Source organism: Coregonus lavaretus (assembly GCF_964263955.1).
Source record: "Coregonus lavaretus genome assembly, chromosome: 25".
In the NCBI taxonomy this organism is placed as follows: Eukaryota; Metazoa; Chordata; class Actinopteri; order Salmoniformes; family Salmonidae; genus Coregonus; species Coregonus lavaretus.
The window spans coordinates 17,445,226-17,463,072 of NC_140012.1; the positions used below are offsets into that span (position 1 = coordinate 17,445,226).

At 42.6% G+C, this 17,847-nt stretch overlaps 1 protein-coding gene across 2 annotated transcripts in view; it reads left to right on the plus strand.

Annotated features, from left to right (window-relative positions):
* The first annotated feature begins 9,016 nt into the window (after positions 1–9,016).
* The window catches only part of LOC311101210 (protein phosphatase 1B-like), a 43,877-nt gene continuing 35,046 nt past the window's right edge, over positions 9,017–17,847 (plus strand). Inside the window, exon 1 of one of the 2 annotated variants that reach the window (XM_084142315.1) lies at positions 9,017–9,366. The gene's annotated coding sequence lies outside the window, so the exon portion shown is untranslated. The remainder of the gene's footprint in view (positions 9,367–17,847) is intronic. The other variant, XM_084142316.1, reaches the window with a different exon arrangement.

Below are 17,847 nucleotides of genomic sequence, written 5' to 3' on the forward strand. Positions count from 1 at the left end.
CAAAGTACAGAGAGATCCTTGATGAAAACCTGCTCCAGAGCGCTCACGACCTCAGACTGGGCGAGGGTTCACCTTCCAACAGGACAACGACCCTAAGCACACAGCCAAGACAACGCAGGAGTGGCTTCGGGACAAGTCTCTGAATGTCCTTGAGTGGCCGGACTTCGACCTGATTGAACATCTCTGGAGAGACCTGAAAATAGCTGTGCAGCGACGCTCCCACATTCAACCTGACAGAGCTTGAGAGGATCTGCAGAGAAGAATGGGAGAAACTCCCCAAATACAGGTGCGGCAAGCTTGTAGCATCATACCCAAGAAGACTCAAGGCTGTAATCCCTGCCAAAGGTGCTTCAACAAATTATTGAGTAAAGGGTCTTGAATACTTATGTAAATGTAATATTTCCGTTTTTTTATTTTATACATTTGCTAGAATTTCTAAAAACCTGCTTTTGCTTTGTCATTATGGGGTATTGTGTGTAGATTGATTAAGGAAAAAAACGATTTAATCATTTTTAGAATATGGCTGTAAATGTGGAAATAGTCAAGGGGTCTGAATACTTCCGAATTCACTGCATATTTCGTTTGGCTCTATACTTCGAAGGTTTGAATGAAAAGATTACCATGGGGTTAAAGTGCAGACTGTCAGCTTTAATTTGAAAGTATTTTCATCCATATAGGGTGAACCACTTAGAAATTACAGCACTTTTTGTACACAGTTCCCCCCATTTTATGGGAGCAAAAGTATTGGGACAAATTCACTTATGTGTATTAAAATAGTAAAAAGTTATGTATTTGGTCCCATATTCATAGCACGCAATGACTACATCAAGCTTGTGACTCCACAAATTTGTTGGATGCATTTGCTGTTTTTTTGGTTGTGTTTCAGATTATTATATCCTCAATATAAATGAATGGTAAATAATGTATTGTGTCATTTTGGAGTCACTTTTATTGTAAATAAGAATAGAATATGTTTCTAAACATTTCTACATGAATGTGGATGCTACCATAAACTGACTTTCTCACTCATTCACGAATGTGTAGAGTCACAAGCTTGATGTAGTGCTATGAATATGGGACCAAATGCTTAACTTTTTACTGCTTTAGTACACATATAGTACCACTCAAAAGTTTGGACACACCTACTCATTCAATAGTTTTTCTTTATTGTTACTATTTTCTACATTGTAGAATAATAGTGAAGACATCAAAACTATGAAATAACACATATGGAAATATGTAGTAACCAAAAAAGTGTTAAATAAATCCAATATATTTTATATTTCAGATTCTTCATATAGCCTTGATGACAGCTTTGCACACTCTTGGCATTCTCTCAACCAGCTTCACCTGGAATGCTTTTCCAACCGTCTTGAAGGAGTTCCCACATTTTCTGAGCACTTGTTGGCTGCTTTTCCTTCACTCTGCGGTCCGACTCATCCCAAACCATCTCAATTTGGTTGAGGTCGGGGGATTGTGGAGGCCAGGTCATCTGATGCAGCATTCCATCACTCTCCTTCTTGGTAAATAGCCTTTACACAGCCTGGAGGTGTGTTGGGTCATTGTCCTATTGAAAAACAATTGATAGTCCCACTAAGCCCTAACCAGATGGGATGGCCTATCACTGCAGAATGTGTGGTAGCCATGCTGGTTAAGTGTGCCTTGAGTTCTAAATAAATCACAGACAGTATCACAAGCAAAGCACCCCCACACCATAACACTTCCTCCTCCATGCTTTACGGTGGGAACTACACATGCAGAGATCATCCATTCACCCACACGCGTCTCACAAAGACACGGCGGTTGGAACCAAAAATCTCAAATTTGGACTCCAGACCAAAGGACAAATTTTCATCAGTCTAATGTCCATTGCTCATGTTTCTTGGCCCAAACAGGTCTCTTCTTCTTATTGGTGTCCTTTAGTAGTGGTTTCTTTGCAGCAATTCGACCATGAAGGCCTGATTCATACAATTCCCTCTGAACAGATGTTGAGATGTGTCTGTTACTTGAACTCTGTGAAGCATTTATTTGGGCTGCAATTTCTGAGGCTGGTAACTCTAATGAACATCCTCTGCAGCATAGGTAACTCTGGGTCTTCCATTCCTGTGGCGGTCCTCATGAGAGCCAGTTTCATAATAGCACTTGATGGTCTTTGCGACTGCAGTTCTTGAAATGTTCCGTATTGACTGACCTTCATGTCTTTAAGTAATGATGGACTGTCGTTTCGCTTTGCTTATTTGAGCTGTTCTTTCCATAATATGGACTTGGTCTTTTACCAAATAGGGCTATCTTCTGTATACCCCCCCCCTACCTTGTCACAACACAACTGATTGTCTCAAACGCATTAAGAAGGAAATAAATTCCACAAATTAACTTTTAAGAAGGCACACCTGTTAATTGAAATGCATTCCAGGTGACTACCTCATGAAGATGGTTGAGAGAATGCCAAGAGTGTGCAAAGCTGTCATCAAGGCAAAGGGTGAAGAATCTCAAATCTCAAATATATTTTGATTTGTTTAACACTTTTTGGGTTACTACATGATTCCATATGTGCTATTTCATAGATTTGATGTCTTCGCTATTATTCTACAATGTAAAAAATAGTAAAAATAAAGAAAAACCCTTGAATGAGTAGGTGTTTCCAAACTTTTGACTGGTAGTGTAGGAGAATTTGTCCCAATACTTTTGGTCCCCTAAAATGGGGGAACTATGTACAAAAAGTGCTGTAATTTCTAAAAGGCACACATATCATATCCCCAAGACAAATATCATATCCCCATTACAATAACAGGGGAGGCATTTTTGGGGGGGTATGATATTTGTTTGTCTGTAACTTTCTTACTCATCATTATTCACGATTCATTCAGGATTATCCGTAATCATGGTAGCATCCATATTCATGTAGAAGTGTTTAGAAACATATTATATTCTTATTTAAAATAAAAGTGACTCCAAAATGACACAATACATTACTTACAATTGGGAGCAAAATAATCTGAAACACAACCAAAACAAACAGCAAATGCGTCCAACAAATTTGTAGAGTCACAAGCTTGATGTAGTCATTGCGTGCTATGAATATGGAACCAAATATTTAACTTTTTACTACTTTAATACACATATAAGTGAATTTGTCCCAATACTTTTGCTCCCCTAAAATGTGGAACTATATAACAAAAGTGTTGTAATTCCTAAGGGGTTCACCCGATATGGATGAAAATACACAAAAATTAAAGCTGACAGTCTCCACTTTGATCTCGTGGTAATTGTTTGATTTAAAATCCAAACTTTTGGAGTATAGAGCCAAACAAAGAAAAAATGCTTCCCTGTCCCAGTAATTAAGGAGGGCACTGTATATATAGCTCTGCTCAGTGTGTCAGAGAGATCTAACCAGATATCAACTAACCAGATCGGATCAACTGGATTTAAAGGGATGGTTTGATCATATCTAGATGGTTAAAGGGATTGTTATCATTTAAAAGGATAACTGCATCGTTCTGTAGCCTGCAGTTCCATGACACTGCGAACCTCTGAGGCAACAACATAGATGTACGTTCCTCTCCCTCAGAGCCATTGTATATTACTATACCCATTGCAACACTGTACAGTCTAGCCACTCTATTTCTATGCTCTAACTAGCCCTGCTCTAGGCAGAACACTTCCTCTTTGCTCAACAGAACCTGGGACTGTCATGACAGATCTAATCTGATTTGGCACCCTATTCCCTATGTAGTGCACTACCTTTGGCCAGAGCCATCTGGTGCACTAGGGAATAGGGTGCCATTTAGGACATGTCTCCTGCAGCAGCATGCCTCTGAGGTCAAACCTCCTGATCAGCTGATCTTTGATTACTTCTCCATTATGTTTATGTTGGTGTTTCTGTACGTCACGTGTTGAAATATGAAATATGCTGATTAAAAACAAAACACATTACAGATTTTTCTCTATTCGCCTCCTTTATGTTTCCTCGTCTCCTTTCCATGTCTCCTTGTGTCCTTTTCTTCAGAGGGCCTGACGCTTGAATTAATTCAACTGTCCTATTCCCAGGGGTCAGTGTGTGTGTGTGTGTGTGTGTGTGTGTGTGTGTGTGTGTGTGCGTGCGTGCGTGCGTGCGTGCGTGCGTGCGTGCGTGCGTGCGTGCGTGCGTGCGTGCGTGCGTGTGTGTGTCTGTTTGTTATGACAGATGGGATGGTTTCTCTGGTTTGGGTATTTGATATCTGAATGATGTTATAAATATCCCATGGAAACACAGTGCTCCAGAATAATAACCACATCCAGAGAAGAATGAAGACTGCTCAGAACACCAATCACACTGATGGTTACAGCACACCACAGCTGACTGGTCTCATAGACTAGACGTAACAGAGTAAATGTAAATCCAGGCCACTCAAATTAGTAACTTTGCAACTACTTACTACTTTTTAGCTTCTTTGCAACTACTTAGCATGTTAGCTAATCCTTCCCCTAACCTTAACCCTTTCAGCTAACCCTAACCTTAACCCCTAACCCCTAGAGCTACCTAACGTTAGCATTAGACACCTAGCTAACGTTAGCCACAACAAATTGGAATTTGTAACATATCATACGTTTAGCAAATTCGTAACATTGTACGTTTTGCAAATTCGTTACATATTGTACGAATTGTAATTCATAACATATCATATAAAATGGATGATGAATTAATACATACCATATGATATATTACAAATATTTCTGTGAGTTATGCTTGGAATGCTTTGGTGAGACCATTACATCAAACAAATACACCACCTTCCTTTCGCCCTCCCCTCCTATTGTTTTATGTGTGCTGTTTCATAGTGTGACTTCTCATATTCTGCCTCCTGCCTTCAAAAACACAGAATTAATGACAGACTGTTCCAGTCTAATAATCACACATAAACTAACTCCATCGTGACGGCTAGTGAATGCTATAGACTACACAATGGAACACAGACAGTAGACATACAATACAATACCTCTTTTTCACAGAGGCATTTCAGTAAGAACCTCACAACCACAGATGAATAAGGGAAATAGGGTTGGCTATAAGAATAATCTTTGCCCCAGGATACTGGCAAATAAATAATAGCCTAATACAATACACTGAATTCACTCCTTCTACAGTCTGTTTAGTGTGTGTTAGGCCTGGTGGTGATGGTTGGTCTCAGGGAGGAATGGAAAGGATGGGCGCAATGAGGCCTGATCAAAGTCTGTGCCTCAGGTGCCAAGTTGGTCCCTGTTATTCCACAGATCATGAGATATTTAGGAAGAATATTATTAGCTAATTGTTCATGTTTGTAACTTTTATTTCCCATTAGCCTCTTATCTAATCTTTTCTGACCCAGCATTCTCCTGTACCTTTTTTTCTCTCCTCCCTCGTTCCTCCCCTCCAGTGATTTCACTGCATAACGTCGCAGTCGGTTATACTTAGCCATACAATTAGCTGCAAGCTACTTTGTTGGATGTAGAAAATGAAAAAAAAAATGATGTACAAGTCGACGTGTCCCTAAAAAACAAACATGACATTCTTAAACTGTATTCCTAGCCGGCAACATCAGGGCTCCAGTGGCGCAATCGGTTAGCGCGCGGTACTTATACAGCAGTATTGAGTTGAGCTATGCCGAGGTTGTGAGTTCGAGCCTCACCTGGAGCAGAGAATTTTTAACGCTTACAGAACGGCTGTGAAGAAATTACTCGAAGTACACAAATTCCAACCAATAATTTATATATACACTGGATCACTGACAAGGGAGTGCTGTTTTGAAGTCACCGTGCCCCCATCTTGGCACTCCCCCACCATTGTGAAAAAGATTTTGGGAACTATAGAAATGCATTTATTAATGTCTACATTAGTTTTTGCCACGTTTATTATTACAGACACCTTAATGGCTACATTTAAAATCTTATCATGTGAGCTAAACATACAAATAAAAAATGAAAACATATATAAAAACATTTCCCTTAAATTATAATTTTTCTAATGTTACTGTGGCCACTACAACAAAATAATACCTAAATAGATGTGATTTTTGTCCTTGAAACATTTAATTGCGCAATTTCATTGCATATTTCACTTATATTTCTTGCGCAATACTATAGAATCCCATTCATTCCTATGGAGGACTGCTTCTTCTTGGGCAGGGCTCTCCAACCCTGTTCCTGGAGAGCTAAGTACCCTCCTATATGTTTTCGCTCCAACCCCAGTTGTAACTAACCTGGTTCATTTGCTAAACGAGCTAATTATTAGAATCAGGTACGCTAGATTAGGGTTGGAATGAAAATCTGCAGGATGGTTGCTCTCCGGGAACACGGTTGGAGAGCCCGGTTCTGGGGAGTGCCAATAGTCTCTCATTGGCCAATACATAGCATCAGCAATTCAGGGTTTATTGGTGCTTTCAAGACAACTGGAAACTCTGAAAAATAGGTCAAATCATAATGTCAGTAATCTTTAGGTCTGAAAGTCTGATGCACAAGTTTCCAACTTGGAATTCCGAGTTGGGTGACCATTCAAAAATATATTTCCCAGTCGGAACTCGTTTTTTCCCAGTTGTTTTGAACGTGGCACAATACATAATTGGTTACAATGGTGCCATCTCTGTATTTATGATGCTTTCAATGCCGCATTCAAAACAACTGGGAACTCGAAACTCTGAAATCTGACTTCCGACTTCAGTGCATTGAAGACAACTGGGAACTTGGGAAAAAATTAGCTCCGACTGGGAAAAATAGTTTTGAACGTCATCCAACTTAGAATTTCAGCTCGGGAACTTGGGCATCTAGAGCTCTGACTTTCCGACCTGAGGATCACTGACATCATGATTTGACCTAGTTTTTTTCAGAGTTCTTGAATGCACCACAAGCCAACTGGGAACTCCGGAAAAAACGAGGTCAAATCATGATGTCAGTGATCTTCAGGTCGGAAAATCAGAGCTCTCGAAAGATGCCAGACGTTTTGGGTTGTTCAAATAGTGTTTTAATAGCTGCTCAAGAGTACACCCTACTGGTAAACAGGAGAGAAAATACATTTTGTCTTTGTATTAGGGACAATGTTGCAACTGACTAGCAGAGGGTCTCTCTACCCGTTGGAAATATGTTAAAAGCTTTACTTAGAATGTTAAAAGGAAACATTGTTTTGCTGTTGCAGATGTTAGGGGCTTTTTCCATTGTGCATCTGTCGTAATGAAAGTACTGTATGAAACGCCTGTTTCGTAATCATAACAATGCAAACTGAGTGTGATCTGTCATTCTCAACCAGAGGGAAGGACATATCACACCCAGCCCCAACCCAGTCTTCCCAAATCTTTGTCCCATTGCTATAGTATAGTAGCCTACACATCTTGTCCCACCCAGTATTATCCAAACCCTTTAGCGCCTCTTCTTGGTTACAGCTTCTTTTATATGTATATATATATATATATATATATATACTTTTTTTTATTTTTTATTTTTATTTATTTTTTTATTATTATTTTTTTTGCTCTAATTTTACCCCCCTTTTCTCCCCAATTTCGTGATATCCAATTGTGATCCAATTACGAGCTTGTCTCATCGCTGCAACTGACCAACGGGCTCGGGAGAGGCGAAGGTCGAGTCATGTGTCCTTCGGAACATTTGTGCGTCGCACTATGGGACTCCCGTTCACGGCCGGTTGTGACACAGCCTGGTATATTTGTGTTATTTCTATTACCAATGTTTCATTGTGCAATCAAATATGTGTGTATGTGTGTGTATAAACTCCGTAAAATGTGTTAACTGGGAATGAACAAGCAGAATATTGTAGTAATGATGTGACATAGATATCTGATTTCTGGACTGAAAATGAGAGTGTACATCTGTGTCCCTTACCTATCCTTCATTCTTCCCTCCCTCCCTCTCTCCCTCTTTCCTTCATCCGGCCACAAACACAATCAGTGAACACAATTTATCAGTGCTCAGATTTCAGTGTGTGACACTGTTTTCTGTACAGTACAGTACAGTTTTTAATTTAGGTTCTGATCCATTGCTATAAGACTCTAAATCCCCTTAAGGGGCCAGAGCAACACAGCCCCTGACCCCCTACCCCCGGTTTCTTTCATACACATACACACACACACCACTAACCCCATGCCGACTGGAGCCTGCCAATGTGTGTATGTTTGTTCATGGGGGTAAACTGAGATTGAACATCCTGAGATCAGAGAAGAATGATACAATTCTACCCACCCTAATCCTAAATTTTAGCAAATTAAAATACCCACTCTACTCACTCACTCACTCACTCACTCACTCACTCACTCACTCACTCACTCACTCACTCACTCACTCACTCACAAACACACACACACTCACACACACACACACACACACACACACACACACACACACACACACACACACACACACACACACACACACACACAAACACAGGCCTGTGGCTGTGTGTTGGCCTCGGGGGAAAGCTGCTGTGATATCTAATGAGTTGTCCATTAATAAAACTGAGATTAATCCTGCTGGAAAACACAAAGAAACACTACATGAAAACAAGCGTCCCTGGTTTTACAGGGAGGAGTAATTGCTGATATTAATCCTAAAGACCTCAGACTGTCTTTCTGCACTATCTATCGTTGACCTCCCTCATCCTACTTCCCTATAACTCTTCACTCTCTCCCTCTCCTTTCTCTTTCTCTATCTCTCTTCAGTGTCACTCCCTCTCTAATGTGTGGGTGTGTGTGTGCTGTGGAGGATAGAGTTGTGTGTGTCTTAGGTGTTTTGAATCATCTAGTTGTAAATCTTTTGAAGTATGGGAAGACCACATCATTGCCTAACTAAAAACGAATTTCTTTGTTTTAACTGACTTTCAACCCCTGAGCTCATCTGCTGATGTCGGGACATGCCATCGGGAAAACGAGCGCACCTTTAAAAAACGTCAGACGGTTACACGTCAACCAATGAAACGACAGATTTGAACGAGGGCAGAGCTGATTGACAGCAATTTCAACCAATCAATGTTAGCACCCTCGATAATTTTTGACCAATCACCGAAGAAGTACCAAAAATAGCACCTCTTATTCAGCACCCAAAGGACGAAAGTGCGAGATTCGCCTGTGTTGTCTATTATAACTAATTCTGACTGTCCATATTTGTGTAGAAACGTACAGAATAGTTTTTTTTTTGTTTGATGTGAGAAACCTATTTGGTGTCAAACATGCGTAAAAACCTACGCCATCCAAACAGGGAACCGCCGAGAAAGGAATTATCGCCGCTCATCTGAGGCCAAACTCGCTTATTTTGTTTTGTCAAATAAGGAAACAAAATAATATATCACCACGACAATACCCACTACGCAGGGACCTAAAAAACATCTACATTCGTTTTACAGTTGGAAACGTAAGTATAAATGAAGAGGTTTAGCTAGGGGGCAATCGTTGTGTTGGCTAGCTCGCTAACGTTAGCCTAGCATGGCCTATTCGCATTTAACTAGCTTACTACTTACTGTAACTGACGTTATCGTCACCAGTGGTTGATTCTCGCATGAACATGAATTTGTGTTCTGTTATTTTGAATACCAGCTAACATTAACTAGTTAACTGCATTAACGTTAGTTACATGCTTTTGACTGTCAACGTCGTCTAAAAGGTGCATCAATTGTTTTCAAATACGGTGCGTGGGCTGGGAAATTTCATTATTTTGCCAACTATTTAGCTAAATAGCTAGCCACTTATTTTTCAGATGACACCTTGCTAACTGACGTTAGCTATCTAGCTAACTGTAGCGTTTGGTTTGTTGTCAGTTGTTTAACGCGACCAACAAACATCCGCTCGTGCCAGAAATAATCTAATCGGATCAAGCGTAATATTAGCACAGTTAATTATATAATCAAGTGGTTCCCAACCTTTTTCCGTTACTGTCCCCCTGAAGTACCCCCTCATGTGCTTTTTACCAGTAAGCATTATGGTCTCTTGAGTCTTCTCAAGGACCACCTGTGGATAGGCTAAGTACCCCCAGGGGTCCTAGTAGCTGGCTATATTGTTGTATGGTTATTTTCTGTCGCCACACACCATAACTATGCACAACGCAGCGAGTCAAACCCATAGACTCCCGATGTTGTCCCAAAGCTAGCATGTAACTAACGTTAATCATTGACTACACTTTCCTTGCTAACTAGCCAGCTAACTACATAAAGCAATGCTGATTATATGTGATGGCCAGACATGCTGGGAGATTTTGAATATTACCATTAATTTACCTTGCTAGTTTGTGTCCCATCCATGGGAGAATCAAACCCACAACTGGTGTATTCACCTTGCCAGAAGATACTGACCCTACCAGTAGGCTTGTTTACACTGAGCTGCGCAGAGGTCGGAACACAATCATGGTTACATTAAGACGTTGAGGCCGCGCAAGATATGGGTGGAAAACGTACATCAATGCAGGGATGGGGTATGGCACTGTACTCCAAATTGTACCTTTATCAACACTGCTCCATAGAGAAGATTGAAATACTGCTTGTTTTCCCAGTTAATGTAACCATGACTGTGTTCTGACCTCAGTGCAGCTCAGTGTAAACAAGCATAATGGTAGGGTCGGTGTCTTCTGGCAGGTACTCACCATGCTACAAACCCCTGGCACTGTGCTGTTAGAGCATGGCCACCATGTTTTGGCCTGGGTGTAGTAGTGGGACAGGTGGGTTTAGGTGTGTGTGGCGGTCCGTGCAGTCTGGGGGATGACTTCTGACCCCTGAGGGGTGGTGGGCGAGGTCAAAGTCACCTGCAGACCCTGAGGGCTACAATACAATTGTGTACTGTTGGGGGAACTGGAGTTGGGAACCACTGACCTAGACTCTGACTGGGAGATAAGGACATATACACACACCATCCCTCTCCTTGCCCCAACCTGGGCTCGAACCAGGGACCCTCTGCACACATCGTCAAGTCACCCACGAAGCCTCGTTACCTTTCGCTCCACAAAAGACACGTCCCTTGCAGAGCAAGGGAAACAACTACTTCAAGGTATCAGAGAGAGTAATGTCACACAGACAGACAGACAGTAGTGACACTAGGAGCAATTAGGTTAACTTAGACAGATCCTTATCATTTACACATCCCTATCTTTATTACTACTAGAAGACTGATTATTATTTAGAATATTTGTTTATTTTTGTCAATATTCATAATGTACATATTTTCTATTGAAATTAAAATACTACTCGTACTACAGAGCAAGCGGTAAAGCTTAATATGACACCAATTTCTGATTTGTAGCATCTACAGATGAAACATGGAGTCTTAAAGGAGGCCTGGGTAAGGCCAAAATGTCATAAATATGCCAACTATGCTTTAGATACAAATGTCAAATATATGTCAACAATCCTTCCTCCAAAGGACGATTATATGGATTACATTTAGTGAAAGTCCCCCAAATGATGGTATTTTGTTGTCTGGGTTTCATGAGGAATCACTCTTAGGGAGAAGAGACGGACCGAGGGAGTAGGACTGGGAATTGCCATGGACCTCATGATACGATCATGATACTTTGGTGCATATACGATATCTATTTGGATTCTCACGATTTTACACTGAACAAAACTATAAACGCAACATGCAACAATTTCAAAGATTTTACTGAGTTACAGTTCATATAAGGAAATCAGTCAAATTAAAGAAATTCATTAGGCCCTAATCTATGGCTTTCACATGACTGGGAATACAAATATGCATCTGTTGGTCACAGATACAAAAAAAAAGTAGGGGCGTGGATCAGAAAAGCAGTCAGTATCTTGTGTGACCACCATTTGCCTCATGCAACGCGTCACATCTAATTCGCATAGAGCTGATCAGGCTGTTGATTGTGGCCTGTGGAATGATGTCCCACTCCTATTCAATGGCTGTGCGAAGTTGCTGGATATTGGCAGGACCTGGAACACGCTGTCGTACATGTCAATCCAGAGCATCCCAAACATTCTCAATGGGTAACATGTCTGCTTAGTATGCAGGCCATGGAAGAACTGGGACATTTTCACATTCCAGGAATTGATCCTTGTGACATGGGGCTGTGCATTATCATGCTGAAACATGAGGTGAAGGTGGTGGATGAATGGCACGACAATGGAACTCAGGATCTTGTCACCGTATCTCTGTGCATTCAAATTGCCATCGATAAAATGCAATTGTGTTCGTTGTCCGTAGTTTATGCCTGCCCATACATAATCCCACCGCCACCATGTGGCACTCTGTTCACAACGTTGACATCGGCAAACCGCTCGCCCACACGACGCCATCTGCCCGGTACAGTTGTAACCGGGATTAATCTGTGAAGAGCACACTTCTTCAGTGTGCCAGTGGCCATCGAAGGTGAGCATTTTCCCACTGATCCCGCAGGTGAAGAAGCTGGATGTGGAGGTCCTGGGCTGATGTGGTTACACGTGATCTGCGGTTGTGAGCCTGGTTGGAGGTACTGCCAAATTCTCTAAAACAACATGGTATAGAAATTAAGTCATTTCTCTGGCAACACCTCTGGTAGAAGTTCCTGCAGTCATCATGCCAAATGCACGCTCCCTCAACTTGAGACATGTGGCATTTATGTTGTGTGACAAAACTGCACATTTTAGAGTGGCCTTTTATTGTCACCAGCACAAGGCGCACTTGTGTAATGATCATGCTGTTTAATCAGCTTCTTGATATGCCACACCTGTCAGGTGAATGGATTATCTTGGCAAAGGAGAAATGCTCACAGTGATGTAAGCAAAATAAGCCTTTTGTGAGTATGGAACATTTCTGGATCTTTTGTTTCATATCATGAAACATGGGACCAACAGGTGCTAGGTTTGAGGAGTTGATTTGGGACAGCCACGTCCACTGGATATGACAGCTGAACAGATAGCCCCATCACTACTGTTCTATTGTGCTGTGTCAAATAAAATGTTATTGGTCGCGTACAAATACACTATATATATATATATATATATATACCAGAGCATATGAGCGGAGTGGAGCGGGAGCGAGCGTGGAGCGTGAGCGGACGGATTTTGAACAGAGCGCAGAGCGGCATTTTTAAAAGGACGGAGCGTCGCCCTATGTCCCGCTCCAATTTCGCTCGCTCACACCACGAGTCTGAAGCATGCTCAAGCCTGACCCAGAATCCATCTGTTTAATTTAATTTGTGTCGTCCATGAATTTGTATTTTATAGAGCGAGAGGAGCAGCAGCAGAAACAAGAGAAAAGGGTTGAGGAATTCAAAAGTTTATTCACTGCACGCAAAGGCCCAACCATAACGAGGGAGAGAAAAAGAGAGCTGGATGTAGCATTTTTTGAAATGATTTTCATGGACTATGAACCGCTGAGTAAAGGAGAACGCGAAGGGATGCAACACTTCGCCAGCGCAGCTCAACCGGGCTACACTCCCCCAAGAAACTATGATAAATCAGTACTTTACTTTGTCAAATTTACATCTGAGATGCCCCATTCACATGCTTCAGCTGGCGATCAAAAACGCCGTTACAGCTCCGTGAGCGAGGAGCTGAGATTCTCACCGCTCCACTCCGCTCATATGCTCTGATATATACACATACACAGTACCAGTCAAACATTTGGACACACCTACTCATTCAAGGGTTTTAATTTATTTTTACTATTTTCTACGTTGTAGAATAATAGTGAAGACATCAAAACTATGAAATAACACATGGAATCCTGTAGTAACCAAAAAAGTGTTAAACAAATCAAAATATGTTTTATATTTGAGTTTCTTCAAATAGCCACCCTTGGCCTTGATGATAGCTTTGCACACTCTTGGTATTCTCTCAACCAGCTTCACCTGGAATACTTTTCCAACAGTCTTGAAGGAGTTCCCACATATGCTGAGCACTTGTTGGCTGCTTTTCCTTGACTCTGCGGTCCAACTCATCCCAAACCATCTCAGTTGGGTTGAGGTCGGGGGATTGTGGAGGCCAGATCATCTGATGCAGCACTCCATCACTCTCCTTCTTGGTCAAATAGCCCTTACACAGCCAGGAGGTGTGTTGGGTCATTGTCCTGTTGAAAAACAAATGATAGTCCCACTAAGCGCAAACCAGATGGGATGGCTTATCGCTGCATAATGCTGTGTTAGCCATGCTGGTTAAGTGTGCCTTGAATTCTAAATAAAACACAGTGTCACCAGCAAAGCACCATCTCACCACCACCTCCATGCTTCATTGTGGGAACCACACATGCGGAGATCATCCATTCACCTACTCTGCATCTTACAAAGACACTGCGGTTGGAACCATTGATCGTGTTTTTTTGCCCAAGCAAGTATCTTCTTATTATTGGTGTCCTTTAGTAGTGGTTTCTTTGCAGCAATTCGACCGTGAAGGCCTGCTTCACGCAGTCTCCTCTGAACAGTTGATGTTGAGATGTGTCTGTTACTTGAACTCTGATGGGTTTTATTTGGGCTGCAATTTCTTAGGCTGGTAACTAATGAACTTATCCTCTACAGCAGAGGTAACTCTGGGTCTTCCTTTCCTGTGGCGGTCCTCATGAGAGCCAGTTTCATCATAGCGCTTGATGGTTTTTTACGACTGCACTTGAAGAAACTTTAAAAGTTCTTGAAATGTTCCGTATTGACTGACCTTCATGTCTTAAAGTAATGATGGACTGTCGTTTCTCTTTGCATATTTGAGCTGTTCTTGCCATAATATGGACTTGGTCTTTTACCAAATAGGGCTGTCTTCTGTATACAGACCCTACCTTGTCACAACACAACTGATTGGCTCAAACCCATTAAGAAGGGGCAGTGCAAATAGTCTGGGTAGCCATGATTAGCTGTTCAGGAGTCTTATGGCTTGGGGGTAGAAGCTGTTGAGAAGCCTTTTGGACCTAGACTTGGCGCTCCGTTACCGCTTGCCGTGCGGTAGCAGAGAGAACAGTCTATGACTAGGATGGCTGGAGTCTTTGACAATTTTTAGGGCCTTCCTCTGACACCGCCTGATATAGAGGTCCTGGATGGCAGGAAGCTTGGCCCCAGTGACGTACTGGGCCGTACGCACTACCCTCTGTAGTGCCTTGCGGTCGGAGCCTGAGCAGTTGCCATACCAGGCAGTGATGCAACCAGTCAGGATGCTCTCGATGGTGCAGCTGTATAACTTTCTGAGGAGCTGAGGACCCATGCCAAATCTTTTCATTCTCCTGAGGGGGAATATGCTTTGTCGTGACCTCTTCACGACTGTCTTGGTGTGTTTGGACCTTGATAGTTTGTTGGTGATGTGGACACCGTCGATGATCATGGGGGCGTGCTCAGTCCTCTTTTTTTCCCTGTAGTCCACAATCATCTCCTGTGTATTGATCACGTTGAGGGAGAGGTTGTTATCCTGGCACCACACGGCCAGGTCTTTGACCTCCTCTCTATAGGCTGTCTCATCATTGTCGGTGATCGGCAAACTTAATGATGTTTTTGGAGTCGTGCCTGGCCATGCAGTCATGGGTGAACAGGGAGTACAGGAGGGGACTGAGCATGCACCCCTGAGGGGCTCCCGTGTTGAGGATCAGCGTGGCAGATGTGTTCTTACCTACCCTTACCACTTGGGGGTGGCCCGTCAGGAAGGCCAGGATCCAGTTGCAGAGGGAGGTGTTTAGTCCCAGGGTCCTTAGCTTAGTGATGAGCTTTGAGGGCACTATGGTGTTGAACGTTGAGCTGTAGTCAATGAATAGCATTCTCACGAACAGTGAGGGGGAAAAAAGTATTTCATCCCCTGCTGATTTTGTACGTTTGCCCACTGACAAAGACATGATCAATCTATAATTTTAATGGTAGGTTTATTTGAGAGACAGAATAACAACAAAAAAATCCAGAAAAACGAATGTCAAAAATGTTATAAATTGATTTGCATTTTAATGAGGGAAATAAGTATTTGACCCCCCTCTCAATCAGAAAGATTTCTGGCTCCCAGGTGTATTTTATACAGGTAACGAGCTGAGATTAGGAGCTCACTCTTAAAGTGCTATTAGGAGTGCTCCTAATCTCAGCTTGTTACCTGTATGAAAGACACCTGTCCACAGAAGCAATCAATCAATCAGATTCCAAACTCTACACCATGGCCAAGACCAAAGAGCTCTCCAAGGATGTCAGGGACAAGATTGTAGACCTACACAAGGCTGGAATGGGCTACAAGACCATCGCCAAGCAGCTTGGTGAGAAGGTGACAACAGTTGGTGCGATTATTCGCAAATGGAAGAAACACAAAAGAACTGTCATTCTCCCTCGGCCTGGGGCTCCATGCAAGATCTCACCTCGTGGAGTTGCAATGATCATGAGAACGGTGAGGGACCCAGAACTACACGGGAGGATCTTGTCAATGATCTCAAGGCAGCTGGGACCATAGTCACCAAGAAAACATTTGATAACGCACTACGCCGTGAAGGACTAAATCCTGCAGCGCCCGCAAGGTCCCCCTGCTCAAGAAAGCACATATACAGGCCCGTCTGAAGTTTGCCAATGAACATCTGAATGATTCAGAGGAGAACTGATTGAAAGTGTTGTGGTTAGATGAGACCAAAATCGAGCTCTTTGGCAACAACTCAACTCGCTGTGTATGGAGGAGGAGGAATGCTGCCTATGACCCCAAGAACCGTCAAACATGGAGGTGGAAACATTATGCTTTGGGGGTGTTTTTCTGCTAAGTGGACAGGACAACTTCACCACATCAAAGGGACGATGGACGGGCCATGTACCGTCAAATCTTGGGTGAGAACCTCCTTCCCTCAGCCAGGGCATTGAAAATGGGTCGTGGATGGGTATTCCAGCTTGACAATGACCCAAAACACACAGTTATTTAGGCAGGTTATCTTAGTGTCCTTGGGCACAGGGACTATGGTGGTCTGCTTGAAACATGTTGGTATTACAGACTCAGTCAGGAACATGTTGAAAATGTTAGTGAAGAAACTTGCCAGTTGGTCAGCGCATGGTCTGAGTACACGTCCTGGTAATCCATCTGGCCCTGCGGCCTTGTGAATGTTGACCTGCTTAAAAAATCTTACTCGCATCAGCTATGGAGAGCGTGATCACATGGTCATCCGAAACAGCTGATGCTCTCATGCATGCTTCAGTGTTGCTTGCCACGAAGCCAGCATAGAAGTGATTTAGCTCATCTGGTAGGCTTGTGTCACTGGGTAGCTCGCGGCTGTGCTTCCCTTTGTAGTCTGTAATAGTTTTCAAGCCCTGCCACATCCGACCAGCGTCAGAGCCGGTGTAATACGATTCAATCTTAGTCCTGTATTGACACTTTGCCTGTTTGATGGTTCGTCGGAGGGCATGGCGGGATTTGTTATAAGCGTTCGGGTTAGAGTCCCGCTACTTGAAAGCGGCAGCTCTACCCTTTAGCTCAGTGCGGATGTTACCTGTAATCCATGGCTTCTGGTTGGGGAATGTACGTACGGTCACTGTGAGGACAACGTCATCGATGCACTTATTGATGAAGCCAGTGACTGATGTGTTCTGCTCCTCAATGCTATCGGAAGAATCTCGGAACCAATATCCTTACCTCATGAAGCAGGTAGAGAGAATGCCAAGAGTGTGCAAAGCTGTCATCAAGGCAAACGGTAGCTACTTTGAAGAATCTCAAATCTCAAATATATTTTGATTTGTTTAACGTAGAAAATAGTAAAAAGAAATGCCCTGGAATGAGTATGTGTGTCCAAACGTTTGACTGGTACTGTATATACAAAGGTATGTGGACACCCCTTCAAATCAGTGGATTCGGCTATTTCAGCCACACCCGTTGCTGACCGGTGTATAAAATTGAGCACACCGCCATGCAATCTCCATAGACAAACATTGGCAGTAGAATGGCCTTACTGAAGAGCTCAGTGACTTTCAACGTGGCACCTTCATAGG